This window comes from Protopterus annectens, chromosome 3.part1 (assembly GCF_019279795.1).
Source record: "Protopterus annectens isolate FY-2018-M chromosome 3.part1, PAN1.0, whole genome shotgun sequence".
NCBI lineage: Eukaryota > Metazoa > Chordata > Ceratodontiformes > Protopteridae > Protopterus > Protopterus annectens.
The window spans coordinates 1,413,930,666-1,413,951,776 of NC_056732.1; positions in this window are offsets into that span (position 1 = coordinate 1,413,930,666).

Here is a 21,111-nt window from a genome sequence, read left to right on the forward strand (position 1 = left end):
AGTGTGGGTGTGTGTATCAGCAGACATTATAGTGCAGGAATTAAGGTAGTCATTTTGTCTTCCCCTCACAGGTGACCATGGGGGTTGGAATGTGTCCCCCTCACAGCCTGATGTCAGTGTTTCATTGGACTCTGATGATGATGGTGGCCATAGTGAGGCACAGGTGGTTTTGTTGTTGGCTGAATATGTCCCATTGGTTGACATCCCACTTCCACCCCAATGTCTCTGCACACAGTCTGTATGCCCACACATACCCTGTCCGTAGCAGCCACAGATATTGGGCAGTCAGTGGGTGATGGCATCAAATAGCAGAGTGTGATGACTATGACATTTGTGACTGTAGACACTAGCCATAGCCAGAGAGCTGGTGAGGTCCCACACATGCAGATTGACAGGGTGCTTGGAGGACTGCTGCCCATCCAGCACCTGTCAGAGGTGTCACAGCACGTGTCACTCCATGCATGTGTCGGTCCATCATGGAGGCACAGGCACATTGTGACTGGTACACCAGATGGATGCTCAGGGTTATGGATGACACACTGCCTGGCATGCATGACTCCCTCCATGGCACTGGTGATGCCTTACGTCATTTCACTGATGTAGTGGATAGACAGAGGGGTGAGAACATCAGTCCTTAACTGTGCAATGTCTGTGCTGGAACATTTGTTTGGAGTAGGGTGTCCTACACATGGACATAGGTCAGCAACAACATCAGCTGAGAGTCCACATGGCCATGCACACACTCCTGTAGTGGCAGTACCACACTACAATATGGCAGGCCATGGGCATGTAGTCCTGGGTGGTCCCATGAGGGACACAGACCCAGCAGACACCGGTCATCATCAGCAAGTAGTACCACATCCGGCCCTGGGCATGTTGGGAACTGGTTCTGCCAGGAGTGGTTGGATGTTCATGGCCGGAGACTGTGAACTGTACATTCTGCCATGTATGGTCCATGACTGTCCAAAATACCCTTATGTAGGGCTAGCACATGGCTTGACTGTGTGCATACACACACTCAAACATCCCTGTCACATGCAGGTCACCAATAGACACACAAACCTCCTGCCCATGGTCCAGCTGACCAGCACCTCTCCATACACACACACAGAATGTCAACTGTATGGCATATCCTAGGTTTTTGGCAACCTCACACCACACCCTGTGCATGTGATGATACCTGTGCCATATCCCTGTCATCCATACGATCGTTGCAGGAACATGCTAATATGTGTCTGATGCACAGGGTGAATATAGCACAGTTAATGGCAGTTTGTAGTGCAGTACTGTTATGTTTTGTGAGGTGCTGTCTGCTGGCAGTTGTCATGTGTACACCTCAAATTGTAAGTAACTTTGCACCATGATGCTTTATTGCTGTTAGTACTGCTGACTGACTGTTGTCTTACAGACTTTATTCTGTTTCTGTTCCAGGTGTCTGTGTACCTTAGTCATGGAGACCTGCTGCCATTACAGAAGCTCATGATAGCATAGTGGCAATGCAGAGATCTTTTCCTCACCAAGGTATGGCTGTACATGTGCATGTTAACCTAGGTGCATATGCATAGAACAGTGTGTGAGGGACAAATGAGGCAGACAGCTTAATCATGCATGCATACCCCTTGACAGCGGATGCTACTCTTGATACATGTCTCCTGGAAGCTCCGTAGGACTGCGGGTTCATAGGCCCATAGAAAGTTATTAGAGTACTGGCCCTGGGTCTCTTACAAGCCTAGCCATTACTTTATCACCAACAGAATCATTGATCAGCACCTGTTGCCCCTGGCATTGATGGACATAGGTTGGACCCTTGGGACAGAGTTTTGATTTCCCATCTGCTCATCACAGATGCACTTGATGAGAATCTGCATCACAATTTGCTTGACATGTATGGGAAGTGCATTCCTGAGACAGGGCAGCCTCTGGGTGACAAACCTGTCTCTCCAGCAAGTTTATTTGTTGTCGCATATGTGATTCAGGCCTGTTGTGCTTGTAATGCATACAGAGTTAGAAACATATATGGGGCAGCTGTTGAAGAGCTGAGCCCAACATTGCCATCTAGGCATGCCACACCCGACCTGTGGACAACCTGTCTGATACCAAGTGGGCCACTACTGATTCAAGCCTGTCTGCATGGAACAGGTGTTGATAGCCATGAATTACCTTTGTGGGTGTTAACATAGCCTTTCCAGTTGGTGCAGATGTCTGCACAGGTACATACCAGACTGGCCATGATGATAATGTGTTGTTGGACTAAGGACTATATAGAGGTAATGTTCACCTTTTGTCTGGATGCAGTCCCTTTACCTATGTGGTCAACCACATCTAAGCATTTTCTGGCCACTCCCACTACTTGATGGCTGAATGCAACAGTGGTATCAACCTGAGTAGCCAGGTCTGTCAATGCAGTTTGTGTGTTTATGGGGTTGCCATTGATGTGGTATATAGTGGGGACATGTCCTTGCTGTATGGTGTGATGGTACTGTTTTCTGCATTCAACTAGAGGCCAGGACCTTGGCACCATTCCACACCCACTGTATGACCCCATTGCAGTGTGTTAACATCGGTTTATGGGTGAATGACAGACAGCATACTACTTACAGTTGCCACAGCCTTAGGCAACTGGGTGGTGGCAGTCAGCATTCATGCCTAGCTACATGTGGGTCATTGGGAGTGGCAGCTACTCGCCGGGCCTACACATGTCTACATATTGCACACACATAGACAACAGAGTGTAGGGTTGCCACCTTAACAAATGTGTAATTTGGGACACATATTCTGTTATCATGACAGTTGTCAGGACATACCATACCCATGGCAAGTACAACAGACAGGACTTCCCTTGGTTTGCCAGTATGACAGCTTCTTTGATTTACATTATCTTAGGTTATACTATCTCTCATAACATTAAAGTGCTTCTGATGTGAAATAACTGCTTTATGCAACTAGTAGACAACATTAGGAACTGTTTGTTGTCCTACACTCTGGGGACCTGTGTATTGTTTGAGTCCTTGTCACAGGTCACACCTGGCCAAACATGGACTGCAACCTACAGGGTGGGACAGGTGGTGGCCATACCTCTCACCTCTACAGATTTTTGGAGAATGTCCTGATGTTTTCCATATATTTTTGTTCTGTTTATCATAACATTGTGGTTTTCTGGCAAATTACTGGGAAATCATTAAAGACTGATGTTATACCATACTGACAGATATTTTCCTGTCAGACTTCATACTCTTCATTAAATGTATGTGAATGCAGAACCTGTTATGCTCTCTACTTTCAATGTTTGTCACAGCAATATTTAAAGATTGACCTCAATATTTGGGCTTTGTCCCACTTTTTTATGTGGTTTTATCCAAATGTCTTTCTCTAAGAGGCTGAGAAGTATGTTTGTAGCCCTAACACAGTCATACTGTTGCAAGGGGATATACATATGTACACACACACACACACACGCTCATGAACTGCCCTTGTTGATAATAGAACTCTACCTGCTTAGTTTTACATATGATAATACTATATACATAGGGTATGAACCATGGAGCTTATACAGTTTTGCAGTGTCTGTCACTACTATTCAGGTGGATGACATCTGTAGGTTCTGTAAGGATTGCCACTGGGGGTTAGCAGGCCCTTAAAATGGTATAACTGTGTCATACACACACTGCTGCAGGGGGACATACATTCCAACATCACATGCACAGAGAGTTGCCAGTTTTATGATTACAACACCTATCTGTATACTTATGTACACTGTAGCCCACCGTACATATTGCATGTGCCACAGTGCTATTGTGTTTGTAAATGTCTAACTCTGCATCTAAGGTGGATGACATCTGTAGGCCCTGAATAGGTTGGTGATGGTGGAGTTAACAGGGAGTCACAGGCACACAAAATGGTATAACCATTGTGCACACACAAGCTTGACAGCTACGCTGCTACAGGGGATATGCATACCCAGACACATACACATACACTCACACAGTTGCCAGTATTGAAATTAGAACCCCTACCTATCTAGTTGTATGTACTATAGTGCTGTGTCCTTATTGCGTGTGCCACTGAGCTTATATGCCCGGAATATACCTCTCAACCTCTTAGAACAATACATGTGGACAAAGGCTTCAATAATGGGGGAATACAGGCCCAAAAATAGGGACACATTTTACATATTGCTCTTACAAACTTAGATAACTGATTGAATGAGAGGTTTTGGATTAGCATTACTTTTGTGAAGGATATGAAGTCTGAAACACAGATGTATGCCATTATTTTCTGACTTCAACTCTCCATGATTTGCCAACGATTTGCCAGGAAACCACGATTTTATGAGAAACATACCAAATCTATGAGGCAAACATCTGTTCATTCTGCAGAACTTTATACAGTTAAGAGGTATGGCCTGCAGAATGTCACATGGTGCATTTAAGGTGGAGGACACCAGCAGGCCCTGTAAAGTAATGTAATGGGGAAGTCAGTATGGTATAACCAACTCCACCATGAAACACACACACACACACACACACACACACACACACACACACACACACACACACACACACACACATACACAGTTGGCAGTATTGAGATTAGTACCCCTACCTATCTAGTTGTATGTACTATAGTGCTACATACATATCATGTGCGTCACAGAGCTTATACGCCTGCAGGGTGTCAAATGGTGCATGTAAAGTGGATGACATCAGCAGGCCCTGTAAAGTAGGGCAACAGGGGGTTAACAGGTCTCAAAATGTATTAGCATTGCACACACATAAGCAGGAAATACACACAGCTACAAGGGAATATACTTATACACACACACACATGCTCACTCACTCACTCAGTTGCCATTGCTGGGAATTGAACCACTACCTATCTAACTCTATACACTATAGCACTACGTACTTATTGCATGTGCAACAGGACTTACACATGTAGACAGTGTCTGGAAGTGCTGTTGGGGTGGTTGAGATCAGTAGCTGCTGACAGGGAGACCACTGCTCCCGAGGACAGTAGTCACAGGGCCAAAATATTGGTGGCCATTACACGGACATAGGCCTGTTGGGTGTGTGTAATCTGCTGTACATGTAATAAATGCAGAAACACACACACACACACACACACACACACACACACACACACACACACACACACACACACACACACACACACACACACACACACACACAGAGTGACTGATATGAGATTACAACCCCTCCCTACCTATTATTACACAATGGGACTCACTATAGTATTTACACATGCCACTGGTTGAAATTGGTGTATGTGTGGCTGCTGCAGAACATCACTCTATGTCTTTCAGGGTCTCTCTCTGTCTCTCTTTCTCACCCTGTCTCTGCCAGTCTCTGGATGATATATTTGTATATGTTACCTATATATCTGTATTTGTCTCACACTCAAAAGGTCCAGATAAATCTTATATGTACTACATACAGATAGATGGGGTAAACATGTCTGATGGGGTGGGGATAGAGAGCTAAGGTGTACATAGCTGTCTGTATGTAGAAGGGATATATGTACATCTCAGTTCTATAGTCAGATGTGGGTTCAGACATGGGCTGAAAGTAGCTAAGTGTAGCAGCATGCCCAGTATGACCATCAATAGTAAGAGTGTGACTCCAGGCCAGACCTACCTGTACTCCAGTCAAGGATTTTGTGTGCTACACACTCAACAGATCCAGATAAATCTTATATGTACTACATACGGATAGATGGGGTAAACATGTCTGATGGGGTGGGGATAGAGAGTTAAGGTGTAGATAGCTGTCTGTATGCAGAAGGGATATATGTACATCTCAGTTCTATAGTCAGATGTGGGTTCAGACATGGGCTGAAAGTAGCTAAGTGTAGCAGCATGCCCAGTATGAACATCAATAGTAAGAGTTTGAGTCCAGGCCAGACCTACCTGTACTCCAGTCAAGGATTTTGTGTGCTACAGCCGATTGCCTGATGAACCTCTGCAGACAGTCCAGCACCTCACTGATATACTGCATGAGGGATCTCCTGGCTGTGTGCTATCCTTATTAACTGGGTCATATCTAGGGTGGGTACAGACTGTATTGGACTGAGCAGAGTTTTGCATAATATGTGAGGTACATTTTGCACAGCACTGTGATGTCCTGGTATGTCAGTGGCACATCAGTATAGATTAATGTGAGGAACCGCTGACAGACATTTGTCTACTGACTCCATACACCGCAGGGAACCCATGCTACTGTATGAAGTGTTCTAGTCTGCATATTCTACATTTTTCTGGCCAGTGGTTCCTCCTTCCCCTTATATGTGGCCCTTTGTCATGCTCTGCTCCAGTCGCAGGCTTTGTCCATAGTTGCTGCTCTTATGTAGTTGTAGTTATGGTGTGACTGGGGCAGAAGTCATAACATCACACACAGGGTTACAGACTGCACACTTCTAACTGTACCTGTTTAGCAGGTTGGCCAACATTGTACCTCATACATCTGCTCTGGTCCTCAGAATGTTTGTGTTGCACTGTTCTTCTAAGGCTACATGTTGGCCATACCTCTCAAACTCTTACAGCCATCTTGATAGGGCCATATATCACAGTTGGACACAGGCCCAGACATGGGAACAGCATATTAATATTGTTCTTCCAAACATAGATAGTTGGTAGACTGTTTTTTTATTAGCTTGCATTTTCTTATGGGTATGAAGTCTGCATCTCAACCTCTGTCATTGATATTTTCACATCATCCTGTATTGGTTTGCCAATAGTTTGCCAGACAAATGAAATGTTATGACAAACAGAACAGATATATGAGGCATACGTGTGGACATTTTGAGAAACCCTGACATTCATGATGTATGGATGATGCCTACTGACCTGTTGTGAGTACTAACACAGTTACATGGCAGCCTTTGTATCCTGGCACTAGACTGACTTGTCACAACTTGTTGTTCTACTAGGTGCTGTCTATGTTACTCAGAGCTGTGTACTGTCCATATCTGTCCCCTTCCCTCCATTGTCCAGCTTTCCTGCAATAATAAATATTGACTTCTGGACAGCCCGCAGAACTCCTACTGTAGGTGTAGCTGGTATGCAAAATAATAGGCACAGCCAGTCTCAAGCAATGGACCCTGTCATCTACAGTAATGTACTTAGCCCAGTGAGCCACAACAGCCACCAGTCAGTGCTGTCTACATCCTGACACTATTAACCACACACACATACATAGCACATTGACCCCTGCATATTTTGGAAATGGAACATGTTAGCAAGTTGATTGGGACAGCCCTGGGGATGTGTAGTGTACTGCTATTACCTTACAAACATAACTGTTACTGCAGTTCTATGAGAACATTGGTGTGTTGGGGGTAGGGGACCAGACCTCTCAAGTGTACACATTTTTGCCAAATGTCCAGCTGTTTGCCTCACATTTTGGGTCCATTTTTCATAACATTGTGGTTGTCTGGAAAATTACTGGCAAATCATTAAATACTGAAGTTAGAAAGTAATGACAGATGTTTGTGTTTTAGACTTCTTAACCTTCAGAGAATTCATGCTACTGCAAAACCTGTTATTCTATAAAATTTCTATGCTTGTAAGAGCAATATTGAATAATTGTCCCTGTTTTTGGGTCTTTGCTCCACATTTCTTTATGACTTTGTACAGATTTCTTGCTCTAAGAGGTTGAAAGGTGTGTATGGGACTCCGACATTGACATCCCTGCATCTGTCCTATGACCCTGCTGTTTGTAAATCCCTGACATAGTGCAGTGGGTTTTACTGGCTTGGGGCTCACTGCATATTCTGGGGCAGCCAGTATTTGGCAGAGACTTCCTGTTGTCCCACATAGCTGTCTGTTGTCTGCTGCTATCCCGGTAGCCCACTCCATTCCCTTGCGTACATGCAGCAATACCATACATATGCTACCACAGTCTACTAACCCATTCATTTGTTGCCTGCAGCAGTTTAGAGGACAGTGCTTTAGGGCTGACTCTTTCGAATGCATGCAGTACATAGCCTATACATGGTAAGGTACAGGTAGTGTGATGTAGTTGGCATCCTTTTTACTGTATATATGTGAGACGGAGTGAGGTGTCAGTCCCTGGGTCTTTAGGTTGTCAAGTGTATGCGGTATGCATTGCCTCTTTGTCAAGGTCATGGCATACTGGGCATGCCTACATCTGCCTACAGGGACAGGCTCAGGGGGTTCCTCCTCTGAGTCAGCCTGTGCCTGTGGGGACCTTGGCAAAGGTGGGGGGGCTGTGACTCCCTTCCCTGTGATGTTCTTGCTGCAGCTGTTTCCACAGGATTATATTGTGTAGCATGGCAGATACTATGCACATGTGTGCACATGTAGCTGGAGAGTACTGCAGGGCTCCACCAGATATGTCAAGACAATGGAACCCTGACTTGAGCAGCCCAAACACATGCTCTACGATGTTCCTAGTTTGTTCATGTGCCTCATTATGGTGTTCTTCAGTTGGTGTGTGTGCATTTCTGATGGAAGTCATCATCCACAGTTCCAGTGCATAGCCAGCATCCACCACTTGATGGCTATATGGGATTCCCCCCTTGGCAAATGCCTGATACAGCTGTGATGTGTACCAGATGTGGGAGTCGTGATAACTGCCAGCGCTGCCAGCACACACATTGATGATAATGCCCTGGGCATTGCACATGACCTGGCAGCTGATGGAGTGATACCCCTTGCAGTTGACGTAGACTCTACCCTCCTCACTGGGTAATGCTTTGATGTGCACATGAGTGCAGTCTATGGCACCCAGTACCTTTGGGTAGTGGGCTACATGGTGGAAGAGATGCATATTGCTGGTCCTATACTCAGGGGTGCTGGGGAAATAAATGTGCTCATTGGCATGTGTTAGTATGACATCCAGGAACTGGTGGAGTCCCCTGGATGCGGATGCCTGTGAGATCCCTATGATGTCCCCAGTAGGTCTTTGGAAAGTACCTGTAGCTAGTATTCTCAGGGCTACACATACCTTTATTTCCACTGGGATGGGTTCCCCTCTGTTGGCTCTGGGTCTGAGGTGAGGGTGGCAGAGCTTGATGAGTTCTTCTAGGATATCCCTGTTCACCCTGTAGTGCTCTACTATCTCCAGCTCAAGCAGCACCTAAAAGGTTACCTTGGGCCTGAACACTCTTATTCTCCTCAGTCTGGGCCTATTGTCAGCATCATCATCTTCACTGACCTCAGCCTATAGTGCATACAGATGTAGCAGAGCAGCAGCAGTCCCTATCATTTTGTCAGTTAAAATTCCTAAGTGTGTACTCCAATGGTGCAGAGGATGTGGGAAAAATCAGACTGAAGGGTGTATGCATACTTTATACTGGTGTGCTGGAGATGCAGCCTATGTGATTGACTGCTATGATACATTCCACCTGCCAGGTATATCATTGAGGGGTTTGAATGGGCCAGTGTCAGTGGAACAGGGCTTATCAGTCTATTATACTTGATTGGTTTTCCCAAGCTATTTCCTTTTATTTGTTTATTTTTCCAATTTCTTCCACTGCTAAGCCCCGCAGTGCTCCACGCAAACCCATGGCACTAGTATAAACATTGCTCAGAAGTTTAGACCCTCCCCTGTACATGGGCATGCTTTTCTTTAACTAGCTAAAGCATGCGCCCCGGGGGTTAAGCAGAGTTGAGCAGCCTCAGACACCCCCCTGCTTATCTATGCTTAGCTGAGCACAAACAGGTGGTGCTACGCTCCAATCTGCTTGCATATGGCATGACACACTCCTTTTTCATGTCAGCTATCTCTTCTACCTACACTAACTCGGTTCTAGCCCTACCACAGTTAGCACCTATGGACATGGTGGCCCTTTTTGCTAGTCAACAAACCAGGCTCATTTACATACACCTAATTACATATACCCTGGATACTGCACTACACCAGGGCCTATCTCCTTAGCTACGCCTATAACCTGTCATTGTATGACTTTGCATGCTGGTCTCTATAATGCAGTACCTTTACATAGCTTTAAACTTCATATTTTAAACTTTTTATTTATTTAGTTGTTTTTTTTTTTTGCAAAATAGCATGTTTGTGCGTCGCTGCATGCCACTTAAATGTGGCATATGTATTAAAAAATGTTTAATTTTTCATATATTGCATTACTTTTTTAACTCAATGGCAATACTTTTGGCCATTTGCATGCCTACTGAGCAACATACAACCTTTTATTTGGGCTGTTACAGCCCCTGTTTAAATTTTATCCTCCGGTACACGGTTTGTAACAGCGTACATTTTTTATGCTTCCATGGCACCTACACGGATGCCTTTATGCTTCCTGAATCACAACATCACCTCATTTGCATGGTTTTCCCCAGCATATGAGGTGATTTGCATTCTGTGGACACCTCCGGGTCCGCATGGTGTCGAAAAGCTTGTGCACACCCCCAGCCCTGTTTCCTGGATTGCTCATCGGCCATATTCCGTGTTTGGGCCACTACACTATTCCTACATGGAGAATCACTCCATGTAGGGTTTATTGAATTACTCCTGATAATTTTTGTTAAAGTTATAATGGAGAATTGTAAAAGGGGGAAGAATCTAAGTATGGCCTGGATAGATTACAAAAAAGCATTTGACAGCATTCCACATTCATGGATAAAGAAGTACTTACAGATATACAAGATACACTCTACCTTAATCAGCTACATTGCATTGACCATGAAATAGTGGCAATCCCTTTGCAGCTGCCATTAATAAGTACAAATTATTATTCCAGGATAAAAATTTAAAGGATGATATTCCAGGGTTAATCTTTGTCACCACTATTCTTTTGTCTTGCCCTTAATCCATTAAGCTGTCTACTTAACTGATTAGGTCATAGTTACAATTTGGCTCCCAAAATACAGCACTAATGTGTACAGACTTCTCTCCTTCTTTTTTATATGGTTTAAAATTGTATAGTTCATCAGATGAGGAGCTGAAAGTAGAACTGGAAGTAGTCAGAATCTTCTCATATGCTATAACAATGTCATTTGGTCTTGATAAATGTGTGCATAACAACATTTAAAGCAGGAAAGCTGCAGTACTAAGAAAATATCAGTCTGGGACAGGAATGTGATATAAAGGAACTTGAGCAGGAGGGAGAGTATAACTATTTGGGAATTGATGAAAGACTGACATTAAAACATGAACAAACGTGAAAAAAAAACTCTTTAAGGAATATTTTAGAAGATTAAAATTAATACTGACAATAGCCCTGACTTCTAGGAACAAAGTCCAAGCTATAAACCAATTCACTTTTCCTGTTCTAATTTACAGTTTTGCTGTGATTGCCTGGCCCCAAAAGGTATTGGATCAGTTGGACAAGAAAACAAGAAAAATGCTTCATGCTTATGAAATGATAGATAAAAATCAGTCTATACCAAGCTTCTGTATTCCTTGTTCTGAAGCAAGTATGGGGACCTTAGCTAGAGATCTGGAGTGAATCTGAACTAAAATCCAAAGCATCCACTGAAATCAAATGAAAAATAAGTATATTTTAAGCCTATGTTGCACTTTGAGAACAGTTTTAACTGAATTGCTGCTTTATTTCTGCTGTTTTTGCTTTTGAGACTGTTTTATTCTACACTTTGAATTTTTATGTACTCCTGCCTTATATAACATAGGCTGGTTTCAGACTTGTTGAATCTAGACTGTTTGGTATCATATGAGCACTAAAACCAACCATCTTACATAAAAAGTGCCTTTCTGCACCCTTGTGGCAGAAGTGTGTAGTTCAGGACCCATGTGAGTTGGAAAAAGGCTCAGTTTTGGGCTTTCTTATTGGTTAGTTTGTGTTAAAACTGTTTAACTCCTCTTGCATTTAAGCCTTGTGTTTGTGCATAGCTGTGCACCACACAACAGGGTTAGCTTTGCTGTGCATAGACACAAATGCCTAGAAACAATTTTTTCCCTAGATGTCTGTCAGTAGAACCATCCCAAGGGCTGTACTGCAGGCAATTCAGCTGACCACTGAGCAATGTTGCCACACTTCTTCATGCCTAATGCTCAGCAGAATAAGTTCCTTTGTTAGTTAGTCTAGTTAGTCCTAGAAAAAAAGCTGATCCATCTAGCCCACTACCTAACTAGTACTTATAGTTTAACCTGCTACAATGGACAGTCAGTTTTCCAACATTTCTCCAGCCAGCTTATAGGCTGACATATGCATCATAGGGCAATGTAGTAATTGCCTCATGTGTACTGACAAACACTTGCTCCTAAAGCAAACGAATACAGTATGTGAGACATGTAACTATACCATGAAACTGGAATCAATCCTTTCACGTAATAATAAACAAGACATCAAATAGGTTGTCAGCACACACACCTGTCATCTCACACAAGGTAATGTCAAGCCACATAAACCCACATATGCAGAAGTACTCACTAAGAGCCTACCTAAAGACCAGGGACCTCCCAAGCACAAACAAATCACAAATACTGGAAAACAAACAGACCCCCCCTACACATAGCAACACACATACAAGTGTCTCAACAGCTAAGCCTCTAAGGAAAAACACCTCAAAACCTAATGTCCTTGTAAAAGGCGATTCCACATACACATATCACTCAACAACAATCACCATTATGACTCTGTCACAGTACATGTTGGGGGGGGGGGTGACTTGAGATGTACCTCTCTGGACTATATGAAGAGAAACATGACTGAACTCTCTGATTATGTGTCCCAGACAGGTATGTCCCTTGGACTAAGTAGCATTTTACCTTCACCCAGGATGAGGCCACAATACAGACAAAAATGATTGACTTCAACAATTAGTTCAGCTTCTGCTGTAAGTCCAGGAGGATCCAGTATCTGTCAGCTTGGGAAGACATGGTCAACAGGCCATGTTGCTTTGCTAGAGATGGTCAACACCTGTGTCCTCAAGGCTTTCAGAAACCGTCAAAGATGCTTACCTCCCCTATAATGCCTTTTTAGGCAATGCCAAAAGAACAAAATTCCTGATGTAAAGAAATCCACTCAAGACAAATTCAGGGCTATGCTGGTTAATGCTAGGAGCCTAAACAGAAAACGGCACTCCCTGAAAGCACTCCTCACCTTGGAAGAAGCTGATGTCCGTACAGTCACTGAGACTTGGTTCAAGGACACAGAGAGCACCCCAGCCGTACAAGGCTACAATGCATTTCACACATTCAGACTCCAAAACGAGCATGAAAAAACATAGGTGAAGGTGCATCCATCTTCATTAAATCCAAATACACCTTGAGACTGGTTAACTAGTACAACAATCTGGAGCTACTCCAGGTCCAAATAACTATAGGTAAAACATGCTACCAAACCATAGCTAGCTACAGGTCTCCCACCATGAACCAAGAGAAACAGACCACCTACCTGCCCTTGCTAGAATGACTCCCTAAAGAGATAAATACTTTGGTCATGCGAGACTTCAACTATCCTTCCACTGATTGGGCAATATACATGAACACAAATGCAATCATCCTGAAGTTCCTGGACTTTGTTAACTCAAATGCTCTGGAACAGTTAGTCTGCACCTCTAGAAAAGGCTTGAATGTCCTGGACTTGGTACTCATTAACATGTGGGGTCACTGCACTACCCCCATGTGTTGCCCTCCTGGTAAGAACAGACCATAAATCTGTCTCATTGAAGTAAAGATCAGACCTGACACCCCCATAGGTGCAAAACAACTGAAAAAGTTCACCAAAGCAAACTTTAGCCTACTAAAAGAAGGTGTGATGCCCATGCCCTGACCCACTAATCAAGGAGCCTCAATCTTCACCACTAGCACCAGTGAGGTGCATGCACATTGGGAAGGATAACAAGTACATACAGAGTAAAGTACAATTTCCCTTAAGAGCACACAGAGATCACAGTCTGTCTGGGGCTGGTTTCTTCCTTTCTCTCCCAATCCTCAATAAGACTTCCCACTGGCACAGCTATAGATTGGGGTCCTTAGCCAGGGTCTCAAGCAAAGTCTTCCTAGCAATCCCTCTGTCCAAGCAGTGCTTCACGTCCCTGCCCAAGTAGCTGACACATACACTTTGAGATATGAGTTATATACAAACACACAGACACTCCCGGGGAAGGCTAGCATGGGTTCTCCAGTTATGCCCCCTTCACTCCAGACTATAAGGTAGAAACCACTGCCACCAGGACCCCTACTTATCAGCTACTATAAGGCCCTTCCCAAAGGGTGACCAGTTTCACTGTATAATATTACTGATATCCAAATAGTAAGGTTGACTGAGCAGCAAAACTATTGGAGTGGCTTAGTACAGTATCACTAAATACTTGCAAGTACTCTAGAGCTTAAATTATATCTATACAAAACAGCCACAGTTGAAAGATTAAAAATATTTAATAATAAATAATAAAAACACAAGACAAATCTTCTCAATTCAACACAGTGCTAGTCAAGAGTTCAGAAATCACAAGAAAATGCTTAAAATAATACTATAGAATAGTTGACATAAATATAAAAAACAGCTAGACTAAACTTACTATTTTCCATATATTTCTTAAGAGAAACACTAAGGTCTAAGATCATAATTACATACAGACAGAGCAAAGCAAGTGCTGGTGAGGGGTCAGTTCTGAAGACAAATACAAAATGATCTTTCTCTCTGAGGGTTGGGAGGGTGGCCTAGTGGTTAAAGTGTTTGCCTTACAAAGACAAGGTGCAGGGTTTGAGCCTCACAAGGGACAACTGGCTAGGCTTACAATGGCTCGCAAGGGCAGTTAGCCTAGTACTAACCTATGAATCTCTTAAATTGATAATACATCACTGCTGACTAATTTTAGATTACATAATTCTTGATACTTCTGATTTAGCTTCCCAGGCTAACAGAAACTCCAAATGTACACTTCATTTTGTAATGTGCACCTGCAGGGAGCCTCAGCAATAAAAGACATTATATATGTAAAGTCTAACAATTCATTCTGGTCTCAAAACAATAGAAATAATTTTCTGGTCCAGACATCATGGTTCTGAGTTTGAGATCAAACAGTCATATAATGCTTGACTTTTCAGCTTTCTTCCAGCAGAGTGCACTGTGGTTACATTTTTGAAGCTCGGTACAACATACAGTTTAATCATTAAGCAATAACCCACGCCTGGGTGTGGGTAATGCTAGATTTACCCACGGTTGGTGTAGTTTGGTCACGAGGGTGAAGCCTGAGTGGCCAAACAAAGACAACCGTGGGTAAATCCAGCATTACCCACACCCAGAAGTGGGTTATTGCTATTATACAATGACATTATTTAAGAAAAAAATACTTACTTTCTTAAATAATGGCATTGTATAATGCCTCCTTGCTGCCTTCCATAGCGGTCCAGTATTCTGCGGCAGTTCTGATGTACTGCGCCTGCATATGCCTACGCAGTACATCAGAGCTGTGTATGGAAACAACGAAGAAAGGAAGATCTCCGTTGCTTTTTAAAAGGTGTCTCACTATGTTAAAAGAGTTTAACATATTGAGATAGCTTTAAAAAAAGCATCAGAGAAAGGAAGCTCTCCATTGCTTTTTTTAAGATATCCCGCTATGTTAAACCCATTTAACATAGCGAGATTACAGCAATGGAGCTCTTCCGTTCTCCGTTGCTGTCTAACACAAAAAAAAAACTTATACTAATTGAAAAAGGAAAAAGGTCCGGTCGCTCGGACTTTTTCCATTAGTATAAGTTTGATTTACAACGGGCATGCTGACCAATCAGCATGCACGTTTTGGAATACTAATGGGGGGGTGGGGGTCAGTGTATAATAACATATAGTTCTCTTTTACATTTGTAAAATCAGCCTGTAGATTATATTAATATTTACAAATCACATAGAATTCTTTACAAGATTTTATCTGGCTGGGCTGGCAGCCTTTCAGTTTTTCACAGAAGGTATGAAAAGTTTCAACCCCTGCCCTGCTAACATAGCCAACAATTACTACTATACAGAGGAGTACAAAAATGCCCTGAACAAACATTTAAGCAACTGTATAGACTTGGCTGAACCTGACAGGATCAAAGCCAGGTCTTCTTGAAGAACAGGCCACCCTGGTGGACTGCAAGTATGAATACATTATATAACAAACGGAAGAAACTGTTATCTAAGAACAAGAGAGAACTTACTCAGCAGAGGAAGAGTAACCTCCACAGCTTGAATAAGCAAATCAGATATCTTGTAAATTCCTCTAAAGCTAATTGTAGGGCTAAATTAGCATCTCTAACTAAGGACAATCATAAGGCTCTGAAATCTTAAAGGAAATGTCCAGCTATGTGTCGAACTTATAGTGGATGGTATCACTCACTCTGAACTCGAAGAAATGTTCAACCTGCTGGTGGACAGATTTGGTGCAAGTTTCACTCCCTGTCCCTACCAGACATACCCCAAAGTATCCCTGTTACCAGTCCTCTACCTAGACTCTCCAAAGAGCAGGTCATATCCGCCCTCTCCAAGGCTAAGAACACAGCCTCCATGGGACCAGATAACACCCCCAAGCTTCTTACTAAACAATCTAACATGAGACTTAGTGGAAATGGTTGGCATTCTCTTCACCTTTAATCTGAGCACTTGCTTTATTCCTGTAGTGTGAAGAACAGTAACAGTAATCACATTACAGAAAGGGAGTCCACCAACTGACCCTGGGAACTATAGACTGATAAGCCCAACCAGCCTTATGTGCAAGGCCATGGAAAAATCATCATGGACCTTATCGACAAGGACACAGAGAACCTCCAAACTTGACCTGGCTCAGTTTGGCTTCTTTAAGGGTAGATCTTGCTTATTAAAATTGGTGGACTTCTTCAAGAATGTCACCAAAGCCCTGGATGAGGGCAAAGCAGTACATACTGCCTATCTTGACTTACACAAGGCTTTTGACACAATATCCCACTCAGGTATCTTTGAAAAACTCTCGCAGATGAAGATTAACCCATGCATCACTAGATGGGTAGCAAATTGGCTCACAGACAGAACGTATACTGTCAAAGTTAGGGATTCCACCTCCACCAGTAGATCAGTTAGCAGTGGTGTACAACAGGCATCTGTGCTGGGCCCTCTACTATTTGGAATCTACTTCTTGGAAGTCCAGGCAAAAGTAGCGGGCCTGTGGATTACCATGTTTGCAGATAATTGCAAACTAGATCCAGTCATTCAGTCTTGCAGTGCTGTTAACATATTATATAAGGGATTAACAGAGACAAATGATTGGTGCTAGAGCAATGAACTAAAACAAAATGCAAAAAAGTGCATCATTATCCTCTTTGGCAAAGAAGTAGCCCCTGCAAATTACATTATAGACAGCACCCACCTAAGCTCAAACATAGCAGTGAGAAACTTGGAAACACAGATTGATGGTAATCTAAACTTCGATCACTGTGTGTCCACAGTGGTAAGGAAAGCCTTCTACGTTGTGCATCTCATAAGCAAGGGCATCACATCCAAGACTAAGGATATTATATCTCCTCTATACTCGACCCTCATCAGACCAATAACTGAGTACAATACTCCCTTTTGTATGTACCTCACCAGACACTTGCAGCAGCTGGAAAGACCACAGAGGTTTCTAACCAAGAAAGTCCAGGGTCTCCAAAACATAACCTACATGGAAAGACTGAAGGCTCTGTCTCTGTACTCTGTATTCTACAGGCTACTGAAAGGTGACCTGTGCCTGGCCTACAGAACAATCTCTGACCATGCCCTAACAGAAATGCTGCATGTCCTCAAATCAAATGGGACAAGATTCACTCACTCCAGGGATCGCTACCTAGCCTGTGACATAAACAGAATATGTTGCAGAGACAGATATGTCTTCCGCCACTCCTCTGGAATAAACTCCCACTTCCACGTGAAGCAGAGCTCCTCAATAACCCTATTTTGACAATTGGATGGGAGACTGTAAGTTCACCCTGGTGGTGGCACCTATATCCCTCATGGACAGGGACAGTTGGTGCTGATCATAGATTCACTCAGCTAACAATAACCATCTAACCATGGTCAACTAAGAAACAAGGCTATTGTATGGCTAGGCTTGTAAAAGCCCTAAGGCCATTAGCCTAGTAACCTCCTATGAACCTATGATCCTAAATCAATTACATGTATAGATCTGCAATTGTAGGACTATGTACATAGCTATTGACTTCACTGGATCAAAACATGGTGAAAGTTTTGAAATATGAAGAGATCAAATCTAAGATGGCTTCCCTGCTTAGTTTAGGAGAAGCATATCAGTGTCAAGCAGGATTGGAAACCAAACCAGAAGTATACAAGAAATCAGGCAGCAAAATGAATGTGCCAAAAAACAAAAGAAAGACTATAAGGATATGGATCAGATGAGAACAGAAGAAATGTAGAATAGGCATATGTATAGTTGCAAGTACAGAAAACCCCTGGAACAATCTCATGTTTGTCAGGATCTGATGCAGGAATGATTAAGAAGAGGTGAATTTAAACCAAAAGATGAAAGGTTAATATTAGTGCCCCAGGATAATGACTATATACACGTTGGTTTACAAAGTCCATTGTACATGTGGGAGAAAGAGACAAATGCAGTTTCTGTAAATGAGAACTGGAAATAATCACAGATTTTGTTGCCAGATGTGATATATTAATGGCAGAGGGCCTGTATACTGAAAGGCATAAGAATGTGGCAAGACTGTCGCATTAAGGGTTATGCATACATTACAATACTGAAGTAGCTGAGAAGCACTTGAAACACAAACCACAAAGCATTATAGAGAATGATGAAGTTTATATCACATGGGATTATCCATTACCAACAGTTCAAGAAACAGATGCAAGAAAAACAGAGTGGTTTGTGAAAAGAAGACAAAAGTAGCAATGATCATTGGAATTGCTACACCCAGTGATTATGGCGTCTTATGTACATAGTGACACAACATCATAAAATACTGAGATTTACTGGCAGAAATGAGGGCAATGTAGAAGAAGGATACCCAGGCAGTTTCAATAGTAGTATGAGTAATGGGTCTCATAAAAAAGAAATTACAGTCTTATTTAGATATGCTACTGATAGATGTAACTCTTTGTGAATTGCAGGAGGAGTCATTTCTGGGCACATTGTGGGTACTTTGAAGAGAACTTTTGGGTAACATCAAATATTGAAACAATACTAATTTCATGAACTTTAATCATACTTTGACTTATGAATGGGGTCCATCATCTTCATGGCATTAGAAACCCAAAAGACTTGGAGAAATTTAACCACAAGTCTCTGTCTTATGTAATATGCATATTATCAAATTTGAGAATAAGGTACTAGATCATTGATGTTAAATTCTACAGTAAAAGAAAAAAGTTATTGCATTATGGAATAAGTTTATACATCCCCATTATAAATATGATTAAAAAAATGTCTACAAAATCAGGTGCAATTTGAAATGTTACAAAGCACATATGAACAGAATATTGTCACTTCTTCCCAAGATAATCATAAGGCTTTTTTTAACTATGGTATGAATCTCAGAAAAATACTCAGTATTGTACAGAACTTATCTCTAATAGCACAGTGTAATCAAAAGCAGAAGATATTACTTTGTTGTGTTGTTGTTGTGTCTTTCGGCTTTTCCCGGTTAGGGGTCGCCACAGCGGAACTCCGGTCCGCTAATGATTGGCAGTAGATTTTTACATGCCGAGTTGCCAGCCCTGACACACAACCTTCAATGAAGATACGCCCATTCACACATGTCTCCACACAGAAGACGATCTAGCTGAGAATCGAACAGGACAACATCTTACTGTGAGGTGACAACGCTACCGCAGCACCACCACCGCAGTAAAAGCAGAAGATATTACTATGTTACAGAAAATGTTAGTTTCAATTTCGCCTGCTCTGTCCTTGCATTCACACTCGCTCAATAGTGGCCACCTCCTCCAAAATTACTTCTGAACAAGTCTTATGCACTTGCTCTAAAGCCAAAAACACCATCGCTCTGGGTCCTGACAAAATACCAGGTTAGCTGTTAGTAAGTTGCACTAAACATAACTTCACTGATTCCCTTCCAAACCTGTTCACTCTTAGCCTTTCCACTGGGTACATACCTGACACTTGCAGAACAGCCATTGTGGTGGCCCTGCAACCCTACAGACTACAGACCAATTTGTCTAACCAGTATTACTTGTAAAATCATGGAATGTATTAAAATGAAAACCATAAATAGTGATATGGGCAGACTGTAGTCCCTCATCACAAATCAATTTGGCTTTGTAAAGGCTAGGTCCTCTCTGCTAAATTGTGGAGACTTCTTTGAAAGGGTCATTGCTTCAGCCAACAGTTGCACAATGCCTACATGTATCTATCCAAGGTCTTTCACACTATCTCACTCTCTGGTAATATTGAAAAGCTCACCCAAATAAATATTAACCCCTGTATAACCCATTAGATATCAAATTGCTTCACTGATAGAACTCACACACTTTGGGTCCCTTCCTGTTTGGCATGTACTTCTCTGATGTTCATGCTGATGTCAGGAGTCTGTGGTTGACAAAATCTGATAATAAGTACAAACTCAGTGTGTAATTAACTCTCCAACTGACACCCACATTCTGGAGGATGCTGTAAACTGCACTGGCATCTGATGATATAACTATAGGATCAAAGCTGAGTGTTAAAAATGTATTACAATCTCTTTTAGAAAACAACAATACCTCTGCAATTGCTACATAAATGGTACCCCCTCAAGGCAGATATCATTATTATGGACCAAAGCACATTTGTAGCAATGAACTGTTATTTGATCACCATATATCAATAATTCTTAGTAAATCATTCTACCCGGCCAAAGTACTTACTATGGACATATCATCCAGATTCCAGGAAGTTACCATCCCCTCTTGTCTTCTCTTCTTTGATCAAGCCCATAATAGACTACAGTATTACCCTTGACATAATCCACGGTGGTGGTGCTGCGGTAGCATTGTCGCCTCACAGCAAGACGTTGCTCCGTTCGATTCTCAGCTAGAGCATCTACTGTGGAGACATGTGTGAATGGGCGTACCTTCGTTGAAGGTTGTGCGTTAGGGCCAGCAACTCAGCATGTAAAAATCAACTGCCAATCATTAATGGACCGGAGTTCTGCTGTGGCAACCCCTAACCAGGAAAAGCCGAAAGACACAACAACA